This window comes from Castor canadensis, chromosome 11 (assembly GCF_047511655.1).
Source record: "Castor canadensis chromosome 11, mCasCan1.hap1v2, whole genome shotgun sequence".
In the NCBI taxonomy this organism is placed as follows: domain Eukaryota; kingdom Metazoa; phylum Chordata; class Mammalia; order Rodentia; family Castoridae; genus Castor; species Castor canadensis.
In genome coordinates, this window is record NC_133396.1 from 70,669,006 (window position 1) to 70,696,619 (window position 27,614).

A 27,614-nucleotide genomic window follows, 5' to 3' on the forward strand; every position below is an offset into this window, starting at 1 on the left:
TCTAATGTTGAACTTCATATTTTCATGTTAAAAAACATTTAACATATTAAGCTGTATAATCAGTAGCTTAAAAAACTGATTATAAAAATATTCATTCTAGTTTTATTTTTATGGTCACATAAAGATTCATAAAAGACCTTGCAGTGGCTCAGAATATAAACAATAAGTTTTCTTTCGAAATGATTTAGAAGAATTAATAAATTATGGTAAATGTAATCCAAATAATTATATGCCATTCTTTTTCTTTATGTTAGAATAGTTGAGGATTAATGAGGGCTACTTCTCCTATGACTTATTGATAGTATGATAAAATGAGCTGTACAGGAACTCCATTTTAGAAAAACAAGAGGGATACTGAAGACTGGATAGCTGAAAGTAGGTCACTCTTTTTTATAGGTTGTTAGTAAAGCAAAACTCAGCAACAAACAATTATAGAACACTGTATTAGTAAGTGAATATCGTGTTATACTGTATGGGGACTATCAACATGATCTACTATCATTCATAGGCTAAATCACAGACATAACTACAAGTTCAATACAAAATTAACAGTTAGTGTGTCCAGCTGTGCTTGTCTCTCTTAGTACCATTCTCCTTTTTCCGTTATATTAATAAAGCAGTGGATTTGTTTAAACCCATGGTTTTCGTAGCTAAAAGTATTCACCTTCTTAATCTTCTTGTACTGTGGATGGCTTTATAATTGTTGTAGGAAATTAGTTTGTACAGAATTCCCCAGGACTTTCTACTGGAGAAAGCTGTTTAGGCTTTGGTCCTCCATTTCTTCTTCCCACATCTTGATCCTCAGAATGTGGACATGGCAGTCCTTGATATCACAGAATTTTTACAATCATGAAAGGACAAGAATGTGATAAAGTTTTAAATCATTAAGATACCAGAGTTGAAACATGGAAAAGATCTAATAAAATAATAGTTTTCTTCTTGATTCACTTAATTTAAAGATAAGCTTATTTACCTTTCCCTTGTGCTTTAATAATTTATAACATGTTAAATATTGAAATACTGGAAGGAAACCTTAAACATTTTTAAGTGGGTGTGATAATTCTCAAGCACTGTTAGATTTCCTTCTATGGGACAAGAATGCCTTTAACTAAAATAACCAATGTATCTCTATCTATTCTTACTCTGACTGTTAGTTAGCACATAGACTCTGTAGCCAAGTTCCTCCCTTTATTTTTTATTTTGTAATTGTATCTGTTGATAGAAAGTATGTTCTACTCCACTCTTTAGGTATAACCATTATGCAAGAGAAGACCACTTCTGCACAGCACTGGCACCACTGTGTGCAGGGGGACTTGTTGCTGGACATCCGTATCTCTAATGTTTCTCCATTGTGCAACACTACATAGAATTTGAATTATTTAGCACTTAGGAATGATGATGGGGTTATGTTTTTGGTTGTGGAAGTGAATGAAATTGATATGCAACATTCCTCATAATTCCCAAGAAGTAAAAATGAAAGAAACTTGCAAGTGCTCTTCTCTCTATTTTCTTTTTGTGCCTCCAGGCCTGCTAACCGAGATGAAGACCAGAACAATTGTGAAACTAAGCATAGACAGTGGAAGCATTACTATAAACCTGCCTGCCTGTATGCATATCTGGAAAAAAATGGTCTCACCCACTGGGGCGTCCGCTCTCTACTGCTCTCTGAACCGAAAATAAACTCATCCTGTGTCAGAGGCATCATATGTCACATTTCTGTTCTCATTGTGAAGCAGTTAGTCTAATCCTGATGGAGTGGATTAATTTGACTAATCAAAGTTCAGTGTTAGGATGTAGCAATGCGAATGTTGACAAGATATTGTATTAAGCTTTACTACTGCCTTACTAAAGTCATGGGCAGCTCAGTCTTCAGTTTCCACGTTTACCTTAGTTTTCTCTGGGTTTTGTATCAGAATGGAGAAAGTTGGTGCTATTTATCAACACTCCTTTGAGTCCCAACAGCAACACTGTATGTGAGTTTTTGCTCACAGTGACCTTCGTATTCCAGTAGTTGTAAAATTTCCATGGATCTAATAATTATGCTCTCACATAGAAAAATCTTAAGAGATTTTATATATTTCCATGTCATGCAACTCAATTAGAATTAGACTGCTGTATACTAGCACAAACTAGACACTTTAAAAGATTAGATGTGCCAGAAATACGGCGAATATTGAATTCTTGTTTGTAACTAGTATTAACTGATATTTTTTGTAGAAAATAATAACGTAGATGAAACAGTGGTGAAAAACCGTTATAAAGTCAAAACATCAGATCATAATATTTTAATAAAAAGATTGAATCAGTATCTGAGAAATATAAAGAAATCTTGTTAGAACTTTTTGAATTATAGGATGTGATTAAGCATAGTTTTACAACTTTCCCTCTAACATTTTTATCAGTTTTAATTTTGAAAATTAACATTTAATGCTAGTGATGTTTAAAATTTTAAGAATCAAATATATATCGTAATAACCACAAATATGTATTTGATGAAATAGAAATGTAATTTAAAATAGTGTCTTTTCACTTCAATCCTTGATGGTTCTCTACTCTTTCCATGGGTAATCAGTAATATAATATTTTTAATTCTTCACATAAAATAAGTCTTTTCATAAATGTGATTTGGACTTATGCATTATTTTTTATTTTTACTATATTTCATACTTTTTGATATATACATATACATTTTATTCTAATAGTTTTATTAAGGTCAGCATATAACATAGTGTATATTTACTTATTTGTCAGTAATGGAATTTTAAACTTTGTTTCATGACTTTTCTATTAAAATTTCCACTATACATTCTTAAATATTTTTCACTGCACAATTTCCATCTTTTGCTTTTCTCTTTTCTCAGTTCTTTTTCTTCCAAGGAGAATTTCATTTACCACAAAGATTTCTGTTGATTTTCACTGAACGTGCCTGAGTGTTGAAATTATTGTGTAGATAATTAATGCTCAGATATTAGTGAGCCTTCTCAAATGTGCATGTCATACATTTCCCTACTTGTAAAATTTTCTTCTATGAGCTACAGTAAGTCCTTTCCTTAAAGCTCTTGAAGTTTTTGAGATATGCATTGATTCTCTGTTTGCTCCCTAATTAGAAATTGGCTGTGTGCAAAAGGCAGCTGATATTCACATGTTGATTTTATTTTTGATAACCACAAAAATGTCTTTGTTTTCAAGGAAAATTAGATTCTTTGATAAGTTCACACAGACGACAAAAACATCTTCAGCTATTTACAGCATTTGTCATTCTTCTAGATTTTTTTTTCTTTTTCTTCTTTTACCAGCTTGAGCTCTGCTAGAATGTTTTATTACAATGCCATGCTAGTTATGTTATTCAAATTTTAATTTACATTTGATAAAGGAACTTGGATGATATTTATGAACTTGAGATAAATAAGTTGGATTTCACATTTTAAAAGCAGAAACATCACTCTGTAATAAAATGCTGTTTAAAATATTTCTATTAGCAAACAAAGACAAGTCTGTATGGAACAAAATAGATATGTGCCAGAATATGTGACATAGCAAAATTATAGGCACTTTGTGACAATGGTAAGCCTTCATATAATCAAACTATTATGTGGTAAAAATTGATCTGTATGCTGTTAAATAGAGCCCAATGAGGCTGAAGAGAACCTTAATGAGAAACACATCAGATAAATTTGTGGCTCAGCATGGAACCTATGTAATCATTCTCTATCTGTACCTAGAAAGTATAAAGTAGAAATTGTCTCATTAATAATTTATCATTTTTGTTCTGTATACTTTATATTTAGGAATCTTTATATTATATGAAACCCAAGAATATTTATGTGTCATAAAATATTTATTTGAATTTATAACTTGAATTTTCCAGATTATAAATTTTCTATGAAGATGATTAGTTATAGATTGATTATAAATGCAAATGTCTGAATGTGATTCAAGTTATTCAGTTAAACATGAATTTGGTTAGGCTTTATTATTTGATAGTACTTCTACAGATTTAATTCCTACTACCTTGAAGTCAATCCTCTCTCTCTTTCTCTCTCTAATACTGTAGCTGTTTTGTGCTGACTTTTTTCTGGAGGAGTGGTCACACCCCTTGAATGCATTACTGAGGGCCCAGTTAATCTTTACTTCCTGTTGAACAAACACTTTGATAAGTGTTTGTAAAATAAATTGCTAACCACCGATACACAGTTCTTAGAACACTTCTGCTAGATTTTTTAACAAGAAATGGATTATACTGCCTATTCGATGTTATAAAGTATATATAAAAAAGCAAAAACACATTCCTTGAACTAATGATTTAATCAGATTTGCTAGTGACACTTTGAGAAATGGTTTCCTTACAAGTTTTTAAATTATCAAGATAACTGACTGAAAACAGATTCAAATAAAATGAAATTAGTTAACTTTCATTAGATAGGACACATACTCAATATCATTTTCCCAGTGCTCCTCCAGATTAATTTTTCTCATGCTGATGCATGCTGGTAATTTGAGTCAGTTGGTTTATTGCTACCTTGTTTGCAATAAAACTGTAGAGGTCACATGGATATAGATTGAGTGAATATAATTTTAACCATTATGTGCAGTTACATTAAAAGCAGGTGACAGAAGGAAAATGTTGATAATTGCACTCCATCCATTACAAAATATAAATTGATTTGACTTCAGGGTAAAGACTAAAAGCATATTCAATATACTAAAAAGCACAAATCTATACTATATTGTTCAGAACACTATTATTACTACTAGTACATCATTTTTCCCTCAGACTTTCGCTGTAGCATTTTCAGAAAATGACTGAGTACAACTTTTTAATAACTTGAGTGCAGCTCCTTTGTAGCTGAAGGAAAGAACTTTAGTCATTTTTTGCCTCAGTTTCCTTATGTGTATAGATCACAGTTTGAACTTGATTACTATTCCAAATCTTTCTTTTGCCCCAGAGTTATAGCCTACTCCTTGCATAGAACAAATACTAGAAGAGACAAAAGAGGAGACAAAATGTATAGATCTGCCTGTCCATTTCACTCCAAGATGCCATGTCACTGTAATATTTTTTAGAAGCAGTGGTTTGGTTGAGAAGGAATAAACAGAAGAGGAAAGTATTATGGAAAAATCAATTAACTTAAATGAATCTTATCTCTAATTTTCTGCCAAATCTAAATAAACATTTAATTAATAACAAATTAGCAAATTGAGTTTTATAGCTTCTTCCCAAATTAATAGTTTAGTGAATATATCACTTAACTTTGAATTCTTATAATTTTTTTATATTTCAACAATTATCATCATAAAAAGTGCACCAATGCTCATCATCCTTGTTTAAGGTCTTTTATCTATTCTCCTGAAATGTTAAATAACCAGCATGAAAATCAGTTTAGTGACTTCTTTTGAGACCCTGTCTAGCTATGCATCCCAGGCTAACCTGGAATTCATGAGCCTTCTTCTCAGTCTCTTTACTCCTGGAATTATAGGTGTTTGCCACCATGCCTGTGTTAACTATGCTTCTTAAAAGTTAATTTTATTTATAACCAATTTACTTTGTTTACATTTGCCAAAATACAAGATGTATTGTACAAATACATCTACACATTTCTTTTTCTACTGTATATATACTTATCTTTTTCATTACTATTATATTTTGAATTGGCAGAGGTTATTTTTAGGGGGAAGTAGAGTTCTGGAGAGCCAACAAAGCATTGTTAGTGGTTTATCACTTCCCCCTTCCTTGTCCTGCTCTTCAGTAAGAAGCAATGGTGTCCTCAGTTGTATGGGGACACTGAATGTCCTTCCAGTAATTTCTTAGAACGCTGCAGTCTACAGAGTTGAGAGATGACCACCTAGGTTGCCAACATGATAGCACTGTGTCTGGTTGTCATAGGGGAAGAAAATTAGAGACTCAGTATCCACCGAAGTATTAACTAGATCTGAGATTTGATGTTTTACTATATGACTTGAGTTGCTTGCTGAATAAGGAATAAAGAGGAAAGCTTGCCCTTCTTTAACTATTGGGACCATAAATTCCACTCTGTGAGTTTCTTAAATTTGTCTCTGGATCCTAAGTCTGAATACAGTTATACTCATGGTTTCCAAGCCTATCTGCCCTCATTTTTAATACTACATTAACTTCAATGGTGAGATTTAAAATTTTTTTCACAGTTACAACATGCTTCAATATTTTTCAGAGTTGTAAGTCACTCCCATGTAAACACTACTGTGCTTAAAAAATTACATGTATCAGACATTGCTAGCATGGTATTAATTCCTTTAATAAAATACTTTTCTTAGGTCACTGATGATTTTTTAAATTTTTGCTTTATTATCCTGTCATGCCCACAGCTCAGCTATGTTTGGCCAACTGGGGGAAGTTTAGGAGCAATCAAAGTATATGCCCATAGGGACCCGTCTATTATAACTTTCATTGAAATATACTAACAGGAAAGTCCCATGGACTTCTCCACACTCTGTGCACACAGAGAGAGCTTTCATGGGTCAGGCTACATAAGCACCAACATCATTAGTTGGGTTTGTCCCTTTGTGTCACCAGATTTCCATGGAACTGGTGCCTTTGGCAGACATGCAGAAAAGTAAGTCCTTTCTACTACAGTTGGCACTGGTCTGCCCTGCTCCCTAGTTACTTGCGTGGATTCTGTCCCTTCCCATAATACTTTTCTGGACATTTTCTAGCCACAGCCCACAATGGTCCCCTTCTCTTGGCTAGACTTATGAGAATGGAAAAGGCTGTTTTCAGGGACCTGGTATTTGATGTCTTCTTCTCAAGGGTCATACAGGATTCCTGTTAAACACTCCTTCTGTAAGTCAATCTTATAAGAAAACTATAGGATTTAAGACAATCAGTTTTTAGAATTTTTACTGGAGAGGGTTTTCATTAGTGGTGATATTTCTTTGCTTGAAATGGTATTGTTTTCTCCAGTACCTGAGCACAGCACATACTGAGAATTCTAGTTTTCACTGCAAATAAATGATTAATATCTTCATCATATCTGGTCTTATTGAATAGACTCAAGAAGACTAAATGTGAGCAAAATGAGTGGAGATGGTTTCTCACCTTTAAAATATATAATTATATAAGTCACCTGGTGTCAGTATGACCTGGGATTAAAACAAGCAAGTAGAAGAGAAGAACCATCTGGGTGTCAATGCATGTACACATGGAAATGTCACAAAGAAACTCCCTGTGTAGCTATCTTAAACAAACACAAATATAACTCATTTCTTTCAAAATCAAAGAACAAGAGGGCACAATAGGTCCTGTCTGGGGGGTTGGTACCAGTGGGACGCAGGAGAATACAAAGAAAGATTATCAGAGGTTGAATATGGTGCAAATACTGTGTGCACATATACGTAAGAGGAAAAATGAAACCTGTTGAAACTGGTCCAGGAATGGGGGAGGGAAGAATAAAGGAGAATGATGGAGGGGGTCAATTCAAGTGTGATATATTTGATACATTTTAAGAACTTTTGTAAATGCCACAGTGTACCCCCAACACAACCATTAAAAATACATTTAATTAAAATTTAAAAGCCAAGCAAATCTAATCCTGAAAATATCATTTGCCTGTGACTGGTCTTTCCAGAGGTACCGAAAACAGCAAGAGTTCTTTCTCCTTGTAATGTTTTTGATAATTGATTGGATTAGTTTAAAAAATTATCTCAACTTAAATCTAGAACACAGAAATAAACTCTGTATTAGATATAAAATTCTTAATGACAATTCTGAATCCAAAAAATTCTACATGGCAAATTCAAATAATTTAATATGCAATGAAGTGAATACATAAGTGTGTATGTATATATATGCATATGTAATATAAATGAGTATATGCTAATAAATTAATTATGTAAAACATTATATACATGTATACTGATAGATACATACTTGTGCATATTTATATATTACTTTCATAATTATTTGAATTGATATTGTTACATTAGCCAAGTAAATCAGAGGTTAATTCATACCAGTTAGGAATTTATATTTTTAAATTATTTTTAAATTCTGGTGGTCAACAAAGGAGGCCCTCCACAGAAGGGATGCTGTCCCCAGTTCATTTTGTAGTTTTCCCATGGATCACTTCTATTTCTAAATAAAGTCTGTGAAACTCACACTGAACTTACTATGATTCACTCTGACAAATATGGATCTAAGCTCACCTCCTCATGATCTTCTCCTTCACCAGATGCAAATATTATATGATATTTTATACTCATGCTTTCTCTAGGGTAATCTTATGATTTTAAAAAATATTCTTAAACCTTAGGGTCTTAACCTGTTTACTTTATACATTATGCATTTATCAGTTGATATCTATGATTAGGAATTTTTATGCCTAGACTTTGGTGCCCTTTTTAATATTGTTCTGGGTCAGGAAGGAGCAGAATTTCTTCTATGCATTATCTTTCATTATCTAACTTCTTAACTAAGCTTTAAGAATTAACAAAGGACTTGCTTCCACATAGAGGAAAAGCTCTATGATTTGTGAAACTCCAAGTTTAGTCTTTCAAAGTCATCAAATTATATATCTGCATTCACATGGACCATACAGAAATAAGTATACAGAAAACTAGAGGCTGAATGAAACTATTCAAAGTGAGACAGCAAATAATAGGAATTCATTAATTTATTGTTTATTTCAAACTGAGACTCCCTATTTACATCATATCTTCATGCCAATAACATCATGTCTAAAATTGACTTAAAATATTGACTTTCCATATGCTATCTTTTTCTTTATATGATGCTAGAAAATTATTCTTCATGATTCTTAACAAAATTGCTTTCATATATTGATATGAAAATTTTTATATCATCCTATTAAAAAGTCTTGAAGAATAACTCTAATTTTTCATAATATCATCATAGTTTTCAATATGAATGTTAAATCATCTGCACTTATGTATAATTTTACTGTGTATGAAATATTCCTTGTGAATCATATCAGTATACGATTTTAATTCATACCTTATATTTACTTTTACTTAGGTTTGCCCTTTGTGTTCCATGCTTCAAAGATGATTTTGGACCATTCTAAACATTAAGAACAAATTTTTCCAATATAATTAAGCGTGAATTTCCTAATACATCGTCTACAATCATCTATAAAACAGGTTATGAAAACATAAAGGCACTTTTTAAAAATATTTCATACTTTTCCTGGCTGCAGAGCCTGAATTACGTCTTTATGTAATCTACAAACTTGTGTGTAGTCCATACTGGGGCTCAATGAAGTTTATAAATGAATGACCACTTCTGAAAACTCATTTACAAAAAATGTAAGCAGAACTCTTGCCTTCCAGAACCATAAAATGCTTTCAAATGTAATTATGAATGGATGTTTTAAAATAACATGGATGTCATGTAAAATTTTATGATGTTTTCAGTAAAATAATGTTTTTGATTAGTGCCATAAAAACAACAAAAGTCATGGTTATAAACCTCACTGTTTCTTAATAAATGTGAAAACTCCAAGCAATTTGCTGAAAAGCAGGAGACCCTAGAATATTAAATACAAAATACTTTGGATGAACTTAATATAACTTTGGAGATGTTGGTTACTGACACTTTGGGAGAGGATAAAGTTAGACTGTATGGCACACTTCAATTCACTTTGGAATTTAAGAAAAACTTCAATTCAATTTGAATTTTCTTCCCAGAATAGGCTGGCTGTATCACCTGTACATAGGAAAAATGAATTTTTCCATTAGTAACAGCATCAGTGAACAGCAATGTGCACAGGAAGTAACATCCAGGGTTTCATTTCCTCAAATTTAATGTGTTTTATAAATAAATGTCTATCAAAAAAGAAGCAAAAGGAGCTAGATAATAAGACACACACTGTCCTGAATATCAGACTGCATGTTTAATAAGGTACATCACTTATTTCCTCAAAGTGTATTTATTTAGCTACTAATCTCGGTCAGGCAGTAGATTAGGTACAGAGAGTGAGTAAACACTGGGGAATGGAGTGCCAGTGGAATGACCAATACATATGATGTAGTCATGCAAATAAAATGCAATGTCTATCAATAAAATATATGTTCAAAATAGGTAAAATATCTATGCAAAATAGATATCTGAATAATACTACAAATGACAATAATAAGGTGTTTTGAGATTTCAGTAAATGAACAAGAGACTATCACATGGTTTGCTTAGCCAGGGATATCATCAATAACCAGGTAAAAGCTAATACCTCACCCGTAAAATGTGACATAGCAAAGGTTATTTCCTGACAATTTCCTGAATATTTCACCTGCTTATATGTTTCAAAAACAAAAATAATTATTACTACAATTACATTCACAAGTACAGCAAGTTACCTTGGACTTCATATTTTACCTTTCCTTCCTTTGTCTACTTAAGTGACTGATTAATAATTGTCTCTCTCCTTTAATCACTCCAAATACCTTTATAGTTTTTAATACTCAATTTTATTTTGAAATATTTGACAGTTCAGTTCTGTCCAAACTACTGAACCATGTTAACCATCACCTATCCTCTCAATTCAATATGGAAAAATAATTTCATTTAAAAGCAATGAAATACAAATAACAAAGACACATAAAATTCAACTTCAATTTTGTTAAGCTAAAGATACATAAGGCCACATCATAGTAAATATATTTGGGTAAATATAATCTTAGAAATAGAGCACAAAGAACACTTTTTGGTATATTTCCATTTTTTTGGTTCTGAGCCTTTAAATAAGTAAAAAAATGCAAAAAGAACACAATGTAAAAATGCAATTTGAATGTAAACCTCACTGGTTATTCATTGCATCTGGGCAGTACACATTTGTTCATTCTGTTTTACAAACTCAAACCACTTTGGTTCATTATATCTGCTATAAACTATTGGCAAAAAAATCTTTGGATTCACATTTTTGGCTATGTTATTTCTAACATATAGATTTACTTCCAGTTGAAGAGGAAACTTGCATGATCAAGTGTATTTTAGACTCAGATCTATTTTCTTTTAAACAAAATTCCCCTGAAACAAACTAACTTCAGAAACCTAAAGTTTACTCAAGATATTTCAATTTTTGATCAGGAAAAGTAAACATCTGAGAAAATAGGTAAACTTATCAAATAAAAACATTCTTGGATTGTGGTGTGTTTGTCTGCTTGTTTGTTGTCTATAATTGGAGATAGGAGCAATCTGTGAATGAAAAATACCTGTGCTCTTAATGGTTACAAATTCTCCTGTATTATAATAGGCCAAGTATCCTGCACTTTTCCATGTCTTCTTTATCCAGTCCTCAATTCCATACCATTTTAATTTTTCATGTACACAGCACCTACAGGAAAAGGAGTGGAATTTAGGACAATAGTTCAAGGATGGAACTCAAATATATCAACTACCTTACTTCTGTTGTACTGAGTAATTAGCATAAGCCACACTAAAATCATTTTCAATAATGACTCATTGGAATTAGCAAGAGTTAAAGTAAAAGTTAAGAGGAAATTTGAACTTGTCAAATGTGTCATGTTTCACCATACTGACCTCATTCTTGCTTTGATGTGAAGGAGAAATAATGACAGACTTCGTATGTCATATCTGTGCTGGATAGCTTCCTTTCTCATCAGAAGGTAAAGAAAAAAGTAAACAGGCACTTTAGGAAGGAAAATCTCAACAGTTATCAGACAAATGCAAATTGAAGGCAGAAAAATGTCACACCAACCAGAATAGGCAAATTTTAAAAGGCCATGCTAAGTGCCACCAAGGTATTGAACATTTGAGATCACATACATTACTGGTGGAAGTAGAACTTGCTACAAAATTTTGGAAAATTATTTAAGAGTATCTCTCTCTCTCTCTCTCTCAACCTCCCCACCATTTTTTTAAATTTTGGATATAGCTGCAGTAGAATGCATGCACATATTCACCAAAAGACATAAAATATATTTAGGAGCTTATGAATTCTAGTCACAGACATAACTGTAAATCAGCACGAACTACTACATAGTAATGACAGAAGAACTAAAGTACAGAGAAAATGCTAAGAAAAAGAAGCCGGTCATAAAACAATATAGACTGTATAATTCCATTTATATGAAGTTTAGGAGAAGGCAAAACTAATCTATGATGATAAAGTTTAAGGTAGAATTTTCTTAGGAATGTTATTAATTGGGGGAAGAGAGCTTAAGGATCCTGACACTGTGATAAAAATAGTCTCATTCCCATTTCATTCATGATAGATATCTTAAATTCGTCTAAGTTTATGCACCTTTCTTATTATGGGGAAACATTACCTTAGCTAAAAAATAAAATAAAATTCTGACTTTCTCTAGTGCTTACTGTATATTCTTAGAAAGTTGAGATGTTTGGAAGGAGAGGGAGGGTACAAAAGACCATGTCAGTGTCCCCTGCCTCCACCTGCTGGGTCTCTGCTGCTGATGAGGGTACCACTTGTTCAGTTCTCTACCTTCCTTCCCCTCAAGGTTGGACCTAAGTAGAAACCTCTCCCTCATGTGTTTTGGGTTATTGATCTATGCTGTTTCCTTTATAACCAGAAACCTTTGTAAATTATCCCTTTATTAATCTCTTCTCACACCAGCCAACTTAAATGTCCTTATTTTCTTGCAGATGCCATAAAATGGAAGAGCATTTCCCCAACTTCACTTCCAGTGGAATACTCCTGTGACATGTTAGTCAAACCACGGCATTCGGTTTTTGAAATATTGTTCAATTAAAGAGATTTGGAAAGTTTACTCTGGGTGTTGCCCGATATGTAATCTTTACTGCTTATGCTTTAGTAATCCAGCATTTATCATTTAAAGTGAGAAAATATTATAAAAAGTTGATAATCAAGAACAACATTGAAAGGGCATTTTTGATAGTATGGATTTAAAGTTGGAAAGAAAAAATTACATATATATTATTAATTGAATTAATCATTGTGTAATTAATTTGTTTCATTCTATGAGGAAAAATGTACCTTAACTTGAGTTGTTTTTAACATTGTACTATTTCTAGTACTCTTTCACACTTTCTTTTACAGATTTAGCTTGAAAGTTTACACACTATGAAAGGGAAAGAAAATTTGTAATAGGATCATTTCACTTCACAAAATAATTCAAGATCCATTGAAGTTGAGAAACAAAAAAAAATAAGCAACTTCAGGCCTCAGATTAATATGTCAGAAGTAAACAGGGTAAAAATAAAGGGTGTAGTTGAAAAGGCTTTTTCTTGTTGCAACCTGCTACAAATTGTGGCTCTCAGTGTGGGTGGCCTGTGAAGACCCAGTATGCTATGATAGCTGGAATCTTCAGGGTGAAAACCACCACTAGAGTGCCCTTACTACCCTTCTACACTCCTTCTATTTGCAGTCTACACATATCTTAGAATCAAGGATGTGTGTGTGTGTGTGTGTGTGTGTGTGTGTATGTGTGTGTGTGTGTGTAAGTCTGTCTGCGTGTGCATGTGTTAATCTTAGTGGGACCACTGTTTTCAATGCCCATTCTTCAACTGCATGTAATTAATTTACTAACAGAATATAGGTATGCCAAGATGATTGGCAAACTATCTACACCTTGTACAGACACATAAGTGTGCTATCCTATGCTAAGGCTGTGAAGTCTCTCAAATCATTAGAAAAACTAAACTTTCGTTGTTTTTAGAATTACTTTAGAAGGAAAAGAATCACAGAGTAGAAAACCAGTTAGTGTAATACAACCTAAGGATATAGATTTAAAATTACAAAATTTAGGAGAATATTATTGGGAAAACTATCTTCATTTCCCTTTCCCTTGAGCCTGTGACTTTTGTATTCTAATTTAAAACCTGAAAATATTTCATTTGCAGGTCTACTCTCTATTTCATTTTTAACTATTTAATTGGTGGCAGACATCCTTGGGTGTAGGCAATATTAAATGTTCCTCTTCTGTTGTTAGTTACAGATTTCTATTTTTGTGGAAGCCAATAGTATACCAATTAACGTATTGCACTTTTTCAGTCTTCCAAAATGATGCAATCAGAGAAATTACATATGGGAAGGAGAGGGAGGGGGCGGGGGCAGGGGGGGGGGAAGAATGACCTCAACAATGTATGTGCATGTGAATAAATGAGTAAAAAAATAAAAATAGTTAAATAAATAATGCTTTTCTTGTTTCCTATTCCTAATTTGTGTTTCTTGTAAGACAAACTGGATGACTGCAGTCTCAGCAGAATATACAAAACATAAGACAGATTTCAAGACAGTCTGACAAAAATATATGTCATCAATGTGTCCTCTGTGAGGAACACTGCATTCATTACTTGATGCTGACAGAAAGAATTTTCTAAATATTTAAGTTACTCTCATTTGCTTCTTGTTTCTAATTGGCTGGAACAATCAATTAAGCTTAGTAAGTGTAGTATCTAGTTCTATATATAACTACATTTTTCTTCATTAATCAAGGGACTATTTAAAAGCAAAAATTTTGTCTGTAGAACCAAATAGATATAAATAATGAAATAAGAGTAAGCAATACAAAAAGATAAATATTTATGCACTTACCAGGCAGTACAAGAACTTTGGTATTGTTTGCATGAACCTCCTGACCATTCCTGTTTTCTGTTGCCTTCATAGGTAACCACTATCTTCAGTTTTGAATTTAAAATTCATTTAACTTTAATTTTAGCTTTAATCATATAAATAAGAAGGCGAGTATAATATTCATTGGATAATGTTTTTATCCAACATTACATTTAGAAATTCGTTCATACTCTGCTGAATCTCTAGCTGATAGATTTGTATTAGTGTGTGATATTTAACTGCATGAACATATCAACATTTATTTTTACATTATCCTGTTAGTGAATCTTTTTCTGATCTTTTGGATGTACTACTTAGTCTGAATATATGAGAGCTGGACAAACAATATTGTAATCGTTGCAGCATAACATAATATTCTCTATTTTAAAAATTGTGCCAAGCAATTTTTTAAATTTCTTGATACATATCCAATGGAGTATTAACTGTGTAACTGTTGCATTGCCTCCCTGCCATCTCTTAGTGTGGACTCACCATATGCTTTGGAAACTCTAAATTGATACCTTTGTGTGCTTTCAATTTACATTTTCCTTAATTTTAGTGATACTTTTTTACACATTGATTTCTAAATCTTTTTTAGTAATGTGAATTATGGACACAGTCTATAAACATTTAATCTATTTATTCATTTCTTTATTGGATATTTTTATAATAAATGAAAGCTTTTCATGCATATTTGGTCAAATTTATCAATATATGCCATCCGTCTAGATCATTTTCATATCATTTGGATCATTTTTTCTGCAACCCCAAAGCAACAAATGTATTCCCTATATTACCCAAGCATTTTCAGCATCTCCCTTTAAGTTTAGTTAGATCCAAGCTAGCTGTTATCTACCTACCTATTTATCTGCATACATAATACAAACTGACAGTCTGTGTTGGAATTGCTGTGGGTTGGTTTGTTTTGACATTTTGAATCAATCCCAGTGGCTATATTTAAAAGTCCACATTTTTTAATGCAAATGCCTTAAAACTTTTATTATATGTCTGTAAAGTATGCATCATATACAGAATAATAAAGTTAATGTAGTAAAGTAAATTAACTTATACACCATCTTACATAGTTACTAATTACTTGTTTTGCTTTTTGGCAAGAATAGCTAAAATCCATTTATTTACCATGAATCCCATATACAGTAAAACTTCACTACCTGCAGCCTTCATGATCACCAACTTTATTATTTACAGACTTCCTGATTGCTACCTTTTTTCATTCTATATATCACTTTTCTCCCTCTGCCCTCCAAAAACCCTTGTTTTTTCTCCATCTTTGACTATTTCAAATTTTTCAGCCTCCAGATTAAAGGAAAATCATGTAATTCTTCTGTCTGTATTTGACTTACTTCACTTAGCATCGTATCCTCCAGTTTTACTCATGTGGTATCAAATGTCAATAACCAATTCTCTTGTAGGGCTGAGTAAAATTCCATTATTTACACATCAGACATTCTTTATTCATTTATCCATCAATGGAAAATTGTGCTCATGTATTGCCTACCATAAATAAAGGTAATGAATTTAAGTGTGCAGATATCTTTATATAGATGGTGATTTAATTTCATTTCAGGATATGCCCAGAAGAGGGATGGCTATATTTTATTTTTACTTTGTAATTCCTTTGGAAACCACCATATTTTTATGCATTGTGCTCTACCATCCCATTTTCTCACCAACAGGGCACATGTCTTACCTTTTTGCAAAACCCTCATCAATAACTATTTGGATTTTTTGGTACTAACTATCATAATGAATGTGAGGTAGTATCATACAGTGGTTTTATGTATCATTTCTGTGATGACTAATGATGGTGAATGTCATTATATATATTGACAATGATTATGCCTTATTTGGAAAAGTGACAATGATTATGCCTTATTTGGAAAAGTATTTATTCATATATTTTGTCCATTTCAATTAGGTTTTTTCCCACATTATGGAGAGTATGATATCCTTATAAATGTTGTATATCAACCCCTGATCAGATACATGAACTGAAAATACTTTTCCCAATCTGCAGGTTGTCATATCATTTTATTAATTATTGCCTAGGTTGGCAGAAACTTTTAAGGAACTTAAATGTTAAAATTTTGTATAAGGTTAATTACTTCCTGGCTTTCTGTCTTGATCTCTTTGTTTTGTTTAATCTTCAGGCCAATAACATGCTACCTTAATTACTATCATTTTATGTGAATGACTAACACCAAGCAAAACAAATTCTCACATCATGTTCCTCTTTGTGAATGTACTAACTCCACTTTCAATTTTTTTCTTCAACATAAATTTCAAAATAGGCTTGCTAAGTATCTCAATCAGACCATGTATGAATTTTGATTAGAATTTCAAAGAATGAAGAAAGCATTTTAAGAGAATTTTAATCTTATTTGATTCAGTTGTCTGAATGATAAACATGGATAATTTACCCTATTCACTGAATTTCTTCACTTTCACTTGACCAAGTACTAGAAAATTCCTCCCAATGGCCTTGTACTTTTTTTTTTAGTTTTTCATAGTACTTAGTTTTCTAAGTAGTATTATGATGCATTGTGAACAATGCAAACTTGTTTTTGTTTCTGTAAAAATAAATATTTTATATTCTGTGAACAATTTCTAATTATAAGGCAGTTTTCTATGTTTAAAGACCTTGTTTTTGGGTTTATCACTGAGGTTCTCAATACTTCAGTAAATAGAAATGAGTGTCATCAATTGTTAATGATATGATTCTGCTCTGGCTGTGATAGAATAAAAGGGAATGGATTGACCCCTCTCTGAGATAACTTTAAAATGGATGAAACACTGAGAACCAATGCTTTTGAAGACCGAGGACACAAGGAATTTTAGTCCACAATCTCAGAAACATGAGAAGCAATAGTGTGACCCCAAAGATTGTGTCAGCCTGCTGTTGGAGGGAGTTTGTGGCAGTGAAATGTGGTTTGATACTGGTGGATGCTCTGACTTGAAAGAAAGATGGAGATTGGAGACACAAAGATGGGCAGCTTCCCAAGACAGAGGACCTGAGAGGAGGAGCAGCCCAGAGAGAGGACTACAAAAATCTTCCTGGGCCCACTTAATACATGAAGTGAGTGAGGAAATGATTTGAAGCTGAGAAAAAAACCTTTCAAAAAGCATAGAGGGACTGGTACTTGGAGTTCACACGAGCAATATCACTGCCTACTCACACTAGTCAGGCTGACGAACCTCATCATTCCTGTGGAGTTCTGTAGTGTACTCTGATGTCTGTTTGTGGAAGGGAAATAATTAATCCTAGGCTGAATCCTCCACAGTTCTGCATAGTTAATATTAAATCAACAACAAGAGGAAACATTTGTTTCTTCATAAATTGACTGTAATCCAGGAGAAAAAAATAACATTGAAGTAGTTTTATAGAACATAAAAATAGTTAATATGCAATAACATAAAATTTATAAGAAATGAAAATAGAGACTTTTTTGACATACAAAAATTTAAAGAGTTCATGGCAAGTACATGAAGAAATGTGATAAGAAGGATTCTAAACAAATGTAAAAGAAAAGCCCAGTGCAGTGGTACTTGTCTATAAGCCTGGCAGTTAGGAGGTTGAGGCAGAATTGAGATTCCAAGGACAGCCTTAGCTACATTGAGAGACTTTCCCTTAAAAGAAACAGACAAATAAAACAAACAACAGGTAAACAACAAAAAGATAAAGTGGAAACAAAAGGAAAATGCAGAAACAAACATTACCAATCTTGGTAAATAAAAAAATTTTATCTTATTGTTGAAAAGCTTTAAAAATTCAGTTAATGGTTAAATAATGTTGAAATAACAATAATAACAATGACACACAAGTTTAATACAAAGTGGGAAATGGATAATACAGTAGTACAAGAGGCAGGAAAGAAGCCATCAAGAGCATTTGCTCCTTTGCATAGCTGAAGAGGTAAAATACAACATCTGAAGGTTAACAGGTAAAGTTAAAGATATAATTATAAACATTGTTGCAACCACTAAAATAAAAAAGATAGCTAATAAGCAGGAAAAGATGATAAAATGAAATACTAGAAATACAAACATCTCAGAAGATAGAAAAGGAGAAAATGGAAACAAAGACCAGAGGGAAGAAATGGAAAACATAAAAGAGTGAGTGTATATTATATGTTTTCATCCTCTAAACTTCTAGAAAATGGACAAGGTATGGGAGGCAGATCACTGAAAATGTGGTGAAAGGAATTAGATTAGGGAAAGGAATTACACAGAGAGACTAGAAAACTTTGGTGGTGATGGATACTTTTATATCTTGATTATAAGGAGAATGTTTTATTTATATATAGGCTAGTTCTAGTTGTTATAATTATTATAATTGTGTTAAAACACAATGTATTTGAAAAAAAATGTATCAGTCCGAAATAGTTATTCATCTGACTTTTAACTTGTATAATAGTTACCTACGGCTAGGTGCAGTGGCTCCCAACTGTAATCGCAGCTACTCAGGAGGCAAAGGTGGAGAAGCTTGGGGTTCAAGGACAACCTGAGTGAAAAATTAAGGAGACCCCCAAATCAACCATCAAGCTGAGTATTGTGGAGTGCGCTGTCATCCCTGTTAAAGGGCTAGAATGCAAAGGGGTGTTTTGGTCCAATACTGGCTGGGCCAAAAATGCAAGACATTCTCTGATCAACAAGTAAAGCAAAAAGAAAGGACTGGGAGGGTTGGGGTATGTGGTTAAAGTGGTAGAGCCTCTCAAGAGTGCAGTTCTGAGTTCAAACCCCAAGAAAGCCAAAAGAAAAAAAATTACTTATGTAATGTACTTAAATTGCACTTCTTACTATAAAAGCTAGTCATTTGACAAAAAGTATACATTAATCAGCCCAGTATATGCTTAATACATTAGCATATGCTTTGCCTCCCTTAATAGACTTCTAATATCACATTTGCAAAGGATTAATTGTTTTTCTGTATGAAAGGAAGGCATCTGCTGCTTCTGGGGAGAGCTTACACTATTTTAAAAGTCTTGAAAAAATTAACCGGTAATATGGATGGTTTACATGGTGGTCACAGATTAGGAAGGAAGCTTAGTTTTGTTTTCTGGGTTTTTTTGTTATTGTTATTTTTAATATGCATGGGAATTTGATTTTTTTTTAAATCTAGACTGATTTAATGTAAGCAGTTTCATTTTATGTACTGAAAATTTTACACTCAATTCATTTTTCAGTCTTCTTTTTCTCTATTCTCCCTCTGAAAATCCTTTCACTTGCCATTGTTCCTTTCTCTTTCCTTTGAGGCCCTCTGTCTTATTCATATTTTTGCTTTATATATTGTATTGCTTTCCAGATCCACATTTCCCATTCAATGCCCTTGTGGAAGTCTTTAATGAGAAGTGACCATGCAGATCAGTATTTACATATTGATAAAATATATGCCTGGTTCACACTCATCTGGAATAATGATTTTCTTTCTTACAAACTTCTTTAGGAAAAAAGAAATTTATAAGATACTGAGCTAGAAATTTTCAATGAAGATATTATAAGTAGCCTGGAATTGTTCAGAAGAGAATAAGAACAAAAAAATAAGGAAATTATTTAAAATGAAACAAATGTTGACAAAATTTTAAATTCTGAAATATAATGGACGGAGCTATGTTTATACAAAAATAAAATGAAACAATTAAAATGTCTTCAAATGATTTTGAAAAGCAACCACAAAAATAAGGGTAATAATTTTTAGTGACAAAATCAGTAGAATTCTACTAATAGGGAAGCTATCTTTAATAAGCTGGAAGCACTAAAATTAGACATGTCTTCTGGACCTTAAGTATATTTATTGGCACATTAATTCATTCAATGTTTCTTTTCCTTTGTGGTACCAGGGTTTGAGCTCAGCAACTTGTGATTGCTAGGCAGGCACTCTCCCATGTGATCCGAAAATCCAGTCCTTTTTCTTTAATTACTTTTGGTAGAGGGTCTTGCATTAGGCCTGGGGCTGACCTGAATCATGATCCTCTTGCTCATGTGTCTGAAAGCAGATGGGGGATTCAGAGGTGGTTTTAGGGACCTGGATGGACACATCTCTATGTCTGTCAATTGACTGCTGATTTCCCAGTGTTGTATGGACTCAGAACATAAATAATAATTTAAATAGCACAATTCTCCTCCACAATTTTGTTAATCATTGGTTAAGTCTGTAGTCTCATTGCAAGTAGTAAAGAATTAACACCATGAATATTATCAGTCTAACACAACATAGGACATAGGAGGCCAAAAGCTTCATTTCTAAATTTAGTAATCTGGAATTTCAATTCTATGAGTAACATACTCTTTCTGGTTCACATGCAGATAGAAGAATCCATCTCGTGCATTCTATTCTCTCATCACTAGTGAGGTTTAAACTTTTCTTATAAATTTAGGTACAAATTGATGATTGTTTATTCATGGTAACTTGTATTTTAATAGAACAACAACTTGCCTCAGGGAGTGCTTCTGTAAGTCCCTTGCTTCTGGATTTCAGTCAGCAGTCACACGAAGAACATGTCCCCTGGGGCCAAACAGTGAATATAAGTAGTTTTACCAAGGCACCAGCCACCTATCTCCCAAAGATGCCTAAGTCAGATTCCAAAAAATCGACCAGTATCTGAACTCCATGTCCCCAAATTTGTAAATATGGTCTGCCATCTGCTCTGTTTAGAGATTTCTGAGCTGCAGTTTTCCTTTACTAATAAACAGTATCTATGGATAGGTTCATCGTGTTATTTTATTGAATGATTACCTACTTATCATGGCCCATAGCTACTCATTTAGGATCTTCCAGATCTACTTCTGAAGTAGATCTTACTTCTGAAGAACAACTAACCATAATGGTCTGAAGCTAGAAGAATGATCTCTAACTATGTAAACATATTTTCTCAATGTTTTAAATAGCTATCACCTGTTTTGTTATATTTAGATGTTTATTTTTATACTGTCTTAATAAAATACATCAAATATTTAAAAAATCTGTTTACTTTTTAGATCCCAGGACAATTTTCTGTCAGATTTAGGTGCTTAATGAACATTTGTTAAATTTATATTACATATATAAATTAGTCATTTAAAGAAAAATTAGTACTACAGTACATAATGATAGTTAAATATTATATTCATGAAAATGTATCATCCATATTTAGTCCAGCTTTTTGTATGATTACGTTGGCATTAAAATAAAAATGTTAATGTTTACAAAGTATTTATTCTATTCGGTTACATCACCAGTAACCAAATTATCTGCAGCAGTCCAGCGCTCTATCACTAGCAGAAATTAAGCAATTACATTATTTGGCTTCAGTTTTACTTTATGTTACCTACCACTTAGAACATTACCTAAAATGCCAGAATGAACTTTAAAATGCTTTATCCTGAGCAAGAAATGTAGCATATCATGATGAAATATCCTGATATGAGTTGGCAAAACTTTTAAAAGGAAGCTGGGAGTAGTCATTGCCTCTATGATGCTTTCATTGGTAACATTTACTTTTCTGAGCAGTGTTTGTCATTTCTATGATTTCACAAATTGTTATTCACACAGAGTTGACAAATCAAACTTTTCAAAAAGTTGATTACATGACTGCTATTACCACTGCTTTTCCTCTCTTCTGTTTTTCTAATCTTTCTTTCAATCGATTCTCCTAGTTGGTCTTTTCTTAAATTCTAATACCATCTTGCTGAATGTCTTAACTGCAGGCCTCACAAAAGTTACATCCTGCTATTTAAGATATCCATGAGCAGAATTAAGATTGAAGAATGTTGCTAATTTTCTACACTATTAGAAAAAAAATTTATATATGAAATTTTCATTATCATTCTGCTCTGCTTTTGTGAATATGCCTTTACCAACAATCTGTAATGCTTAGCAAGGCACAAAACATAAAATATTAGGTATGAAACATGCATAGTGCAATTCTATTTCTCATGCAATATTAATGTAAATGAATTTCTTGAATGTCTTTTGGGTTGAATTACAGTTAACTTTAATATATATTTTAAATAGGTTATTATACATATCCACTGTAGAGATGCACTGGAACAAAATCAGTCAATCACAATTTATCAAATCAAGTCATGTATTTTGTATCTCTCAAATATGTTATAAAATGACCTTGTTATTATTTGGTGCTAGCTCCACTTATTCAACTATTAACATAAAGAAGTTTCCTAAAATTTTACCAAAAAAATTAAAATATCAATGAATGTTATTTCTCAAATTAATTAATGGATATCTGTACAAATTCAAAAATATAGAAATACTCATAAATTTACAAAATATAGACTATTAGCATATTACCAATGAGAATTCATGCTTTACATTCAAATAAAATTTGATACTTAAAAATCTTTCCTTATTATGATTTATATTTTGAGAAAATAGTGACATTGATATTTACAATTCTTGAGCATAAAATGCAAACTATCAGCCTTTTGCAAAACTGTTTACCCAGCATTTGGATTAGAGAAATGCACCTAGAAAAGTCCACTGTTTTTTTTTATAATTTTTATTGCTTTATTATTCATATGTGCATACAATGCTTGGGTCATTTCTCCCCCCGCCCTCCCTTACCACCCACTCCACCCCTCCCCCTCCCCCCACCCCCTGATACCCGTCACAAACTATTTTGCCCTTAATTCTAATTTTGTTGAAGAGAGAGCATAAGCAATAACAGGAAGGAACAAGGGTTTTCGCTAGTTGAGATAAGGATAGCTATACAGGGAGTCGACTCACATTAATTTCCTGTGCATGTGTGTTACCTTCTAGGTTAATTCTTTTTGATCTAATCTTTTCTCTAGTTCCTGGTTCCCTTCTCCTATTGGCCTCAGTTGCTTTTAAGGTATTTGCTTTAGTTTCTCTGCGTTGAGGGCAACAAATGCTAGCTAATTTTTTAGGTGTCTTACCTATCCTCACCCCTCCCTTGTGTGCTCTCGCTTTTATCATGTGCTCAAAGTCCAATCCCCTTGTTGTGTTTGCCCTTGATCTAATGTCCGCATATGAGGGAGAACATACAAATTTTAGACCACTGTTTTTTGGCCAACTCATTCTGAATAAGTGATGCATAACCAAGAATGAGACAAAGTTTGTCATTTTGACAAAATAGGAGAAAATACTGTCCCTCTTTAATCCAGTACATTGCAAAGTTTCTCTTAAGCTTATCTTGGTTAGTTTTATGTGGCAGAAGGGCAAACTATGCTGCAGCAAACTGATAATGCAGTCAGTGAAATCAGGAAAATGATTCTCAAATTGACAAATACAAAAACTAATTTAAGGAATTCACTCTTTATATAAAGAAGATGAGTGAACTATGATAAGTGGTAATTATTTTAAACATGTCGCTTCAGAGAGCAAGAGAAATGTGACCTCTGATAACACACTCACTGATAAATTGCACAGTGTGAAATTATTAAAATTAATCATTGCAATTATTAACTATTTGATGACAATACCTCCATCGTCGTAATGGCTTGTGTTTCTACTGTTTATACTCTGTGAGATCTGGTTTTATGTTACATCGTGAGATCAGCTAATGAACCTTAATTTTAATTCAAGTGTCTTCATGAAGGTAAGTGAAAAGATTGAAGACTGCTGAGAAAACACATAGTGGACCACGAAAGCCCCAGGCATACAGTTTACCATTGCCAAAGGACAGATAACCATAGGATCTTTGGGTAGCAATTTCATTAAAAGATGATATGCTAGAACTATAGCACATTTATCATTGTTATCAAAGCCAAGTTTTAATGTTTTGATTTGAAAATTACAATCCAATATTACATGCAATTTTTACTTTTTAAAAAGCTAATATTTTAGAACCAGATAATGTGCTATCCGTGTCATTATTTCATTGAATCCTCAAATTATTTCTATGAAGTTGTTATGAGAATTATGAGTGTGATTTCTCCATGAAGAATGCAATGCACAGAGGTTATTTACTATGTCTAAAGCAATACTTTGTAATACTACAGGCAGAATTTGAGCTTAGGTGACTCCAAGGTCTCTTGAAAATTCCATTATCACTCAATATAGTAAGTGATTCTTTACCTTTCTGAATTTAGGATTATCCCTGTAACTTGAATTGGTTAATGAATTTGGGACAAAGAGACATGCCACATCCAATGTACAGTTTTAGGATCTAGTCCAGGAGAGCTATACATCCTTTCTGTGAGATTAGTGAAATTCCAGAGAGAGGTCATTCAGTCACCCTGGATATCAGCATGAAGATGGTATGGAACAAATGTAGCACCAATCTGAGAAGTTGTAGGTTAAAAACATTCATGGTTATGAATCTCTAGGATGCTTTTACTGTTGGTTACCACAACACACTCTAGCTTACCCTTTAATGTGATGTATGTAATCACTAAACTGGTTTACTAATATACAGTATTTGGATATACTCATAATAAATTTCCCATTTAAAGAAAAGGTAAAAAGAAAGAGTTGTCACAATTCTTTGGCATGCAACACATTACAGTAGAGTAAAAAACAAGACTTTTCACTTGCAAAGAAAAGTAGCACCTTCCTCAGAAATCAGTCCATTGCAATTCTTTCTCCACTAATATTTTCTTTAGCTCCAAGTTTATGTCCAAAAGGAGCACAGAACAGAACTCCTTTTGAATTTTGATATATTTAAAGAAGGAAAAATCATAGATTCCCTTTTGCCAATTTCTGCATCAAAAATTATGAAAAGTAAATTAGTTACTATAAGTTTCACTAAAATAATTCAAAATAGTAACTTCAGTAACAATATTTATACAAAGTAGATAATAAATGCAAAAGAGAGAAGCTAGATCTATCTCTCATCAGTTTCAAAAAATTAGATTGAAGTATACTAAAAAAGTTGTAGGACCTGAAAATTTGAAACCACTACAAAAATAGAAAACTTAGAGGAGATAATTCAGGACATTGGAGTAAGCAACAATGATTTGGACAAGATCCCAAAGATCCCAAAAGCACAGGAAGTACAGGCAAAAAATTATAAAGTGCATCTGACAAATGGATAATATCTAGACTTTACATATAATTTTTCATATAGTTTATTTTTTCCCCAAATTAGGAAATAAAAATATATGACAGCAACATACAATTGCCTATAAAGTTATGTCGGAAAAAGAATCTAAAAAATAATTCTGAACACAAAACAGCATGAATTCATAAAAGAAAATTGAAAAACCTCCAACCTTGCTGAGTACTTATTGAAAATATTCTATAGTATACAGTAACTAACAGAACAATATTTTTTGAGTTGTGGTGAAGAACATTCATTATGAAACGCTTTGCTATGCAAACTGCCTATGTTGCAATGAAATTAAGCCATGATTTCTACTTCAAAATTAAGAGTAATTTATCATTTGTGAAAAGTTAGAGATGTGTATAGGAAGTCACCTTAAATTTAATGAAACATTCATTGTACATAAGGCAATCCCCAAACCAGCACCAAAAATTTTACATATAATAAGTAGCCAAATATAGCATATAACTATTTTTCCAATACGTTTTGTTACAAAATGAATGAAAAACGCATACTCTAATATGAAGTTATATTCATTCATTATGTCAGGACACATTGTTACAAAAAAGTATTTAGAACAGCTTTGCATAACACTGAGTATTCATTTTAATTTAGAAGTATGTGAGTAGTATTTGACAAAACATTCTGATTTTTCTTTTGAAATTAGCACAGCAATTTTTCAGAAATGATGTATATATATTTTATTTTAATTAGACAGTTGGTCTGTGCAATTAAACATCAAAGCAAAATGAGAATCTCTTAGAAGAGTAGATACTCAGTATATAACTTCTAAAGGACGTGTGTTTGTAGCATTCACACAATTATAAATGAGCCTCTTTCATCTGATTCTCCACAGACACTTTTTACACACCAGAGGGAAGAAGTCTTAAGATCTAATTGTATGTAGTTCTGCAGATTTAACTGAAGATTTTCTGAACAATGAGTACACAGCATTTTGAGGGAACATGCGTTCTTTTTGAGGTGCTGAATCTGATACAGTTTTACTTGTAGCTTATTATCTCTGTATATGAAGACAAAGCAAGTAGCAACAAGTATTGCATTTCCCTTTGAGGTTTGGCACATTCAAAAGTACAAAAATAAACTGTTGTCATGACGCTATCTTTTGATGAACTGCTTAAAGGCAAGTGGCCCTCCTCTGATCTTCTGTTTTCTACCTGTAGGAAGTTAGATTTGGTTCAGAGAAGAAACTCCCAGAAATTCTATAATTGGAACAGAGAACAGTGCTCTACTAAGCTTGGTACCCTGAGGAAAACGTTGAAGATTGGGGTAGTCCGGAGCTATTTATTACTTGGGAAGAAGAAAAAGAACTCAGATATTAATCCAAAGTAATTATTTCTAATACATTTCCCCTCAGGTACACCGTATCATTTCATGTACGCAAACCTAAATGGGCACATTTTTATGGCCCTGCTATTGTGACCTTCTTTTTATAACTCATTTATTTTATATAAAAGGCTGAAAACACAGCTGCCCATGGCCTCTCCATATCCATTAGGTGCCTTTGAACAGTATTATCTTTTGCATTAACTTGTTTTTTATGGCTTTCTCCTCCATAACCCTTAACCATTCCTGGCCACTCCACAGACTTGGGAGAATTAATCAGAAAAGGAGAAAAGCTAAATAAATAATGGATAAAAACTTTAAGCCTTAGGTAATTATGATTGATATTAGCAATCAGATGTTTTTGGATTGATTATTAGCAATCAGATGTTTTTGGAAAGGATTTCTACTTAGAAATTGAATGTATTATTGTATTCATTTTCAAACATTCTTTTACATAAATTTGTGAAAAATGGAGGCTAATTGTAAAACTGATGATCTAGTAATGAACAATATCAGATTTGGGACCTTAATACAGATCACTACAGGACTTGGAGTCTTGTCACACCAGACAAGTTACTTACAGATGTAATATTTAATCTGTATCAAGAAACTGGGGTATTGATAAATACATTTACATATATTTATCAGTTGTATTATATCCAGAGTAGAATATCTGCAATTTAAAGATTATTGAACTGCTGGTCATGTTTTA

General features: G+C 32.5%; 1 protein-coding gene across 1 annotated transcript in view; it reads left to right on the forward strand.

Moving 5' to 3' along the window:
* The window catches only part of LOC109674272 (thyroid receptor-interacting protein 11-like), a 939,645-nt gene that overhangs the window by 832,691 nt on the left and 79,340 nt on the right, over positions 1 to 27,614 (forward strand).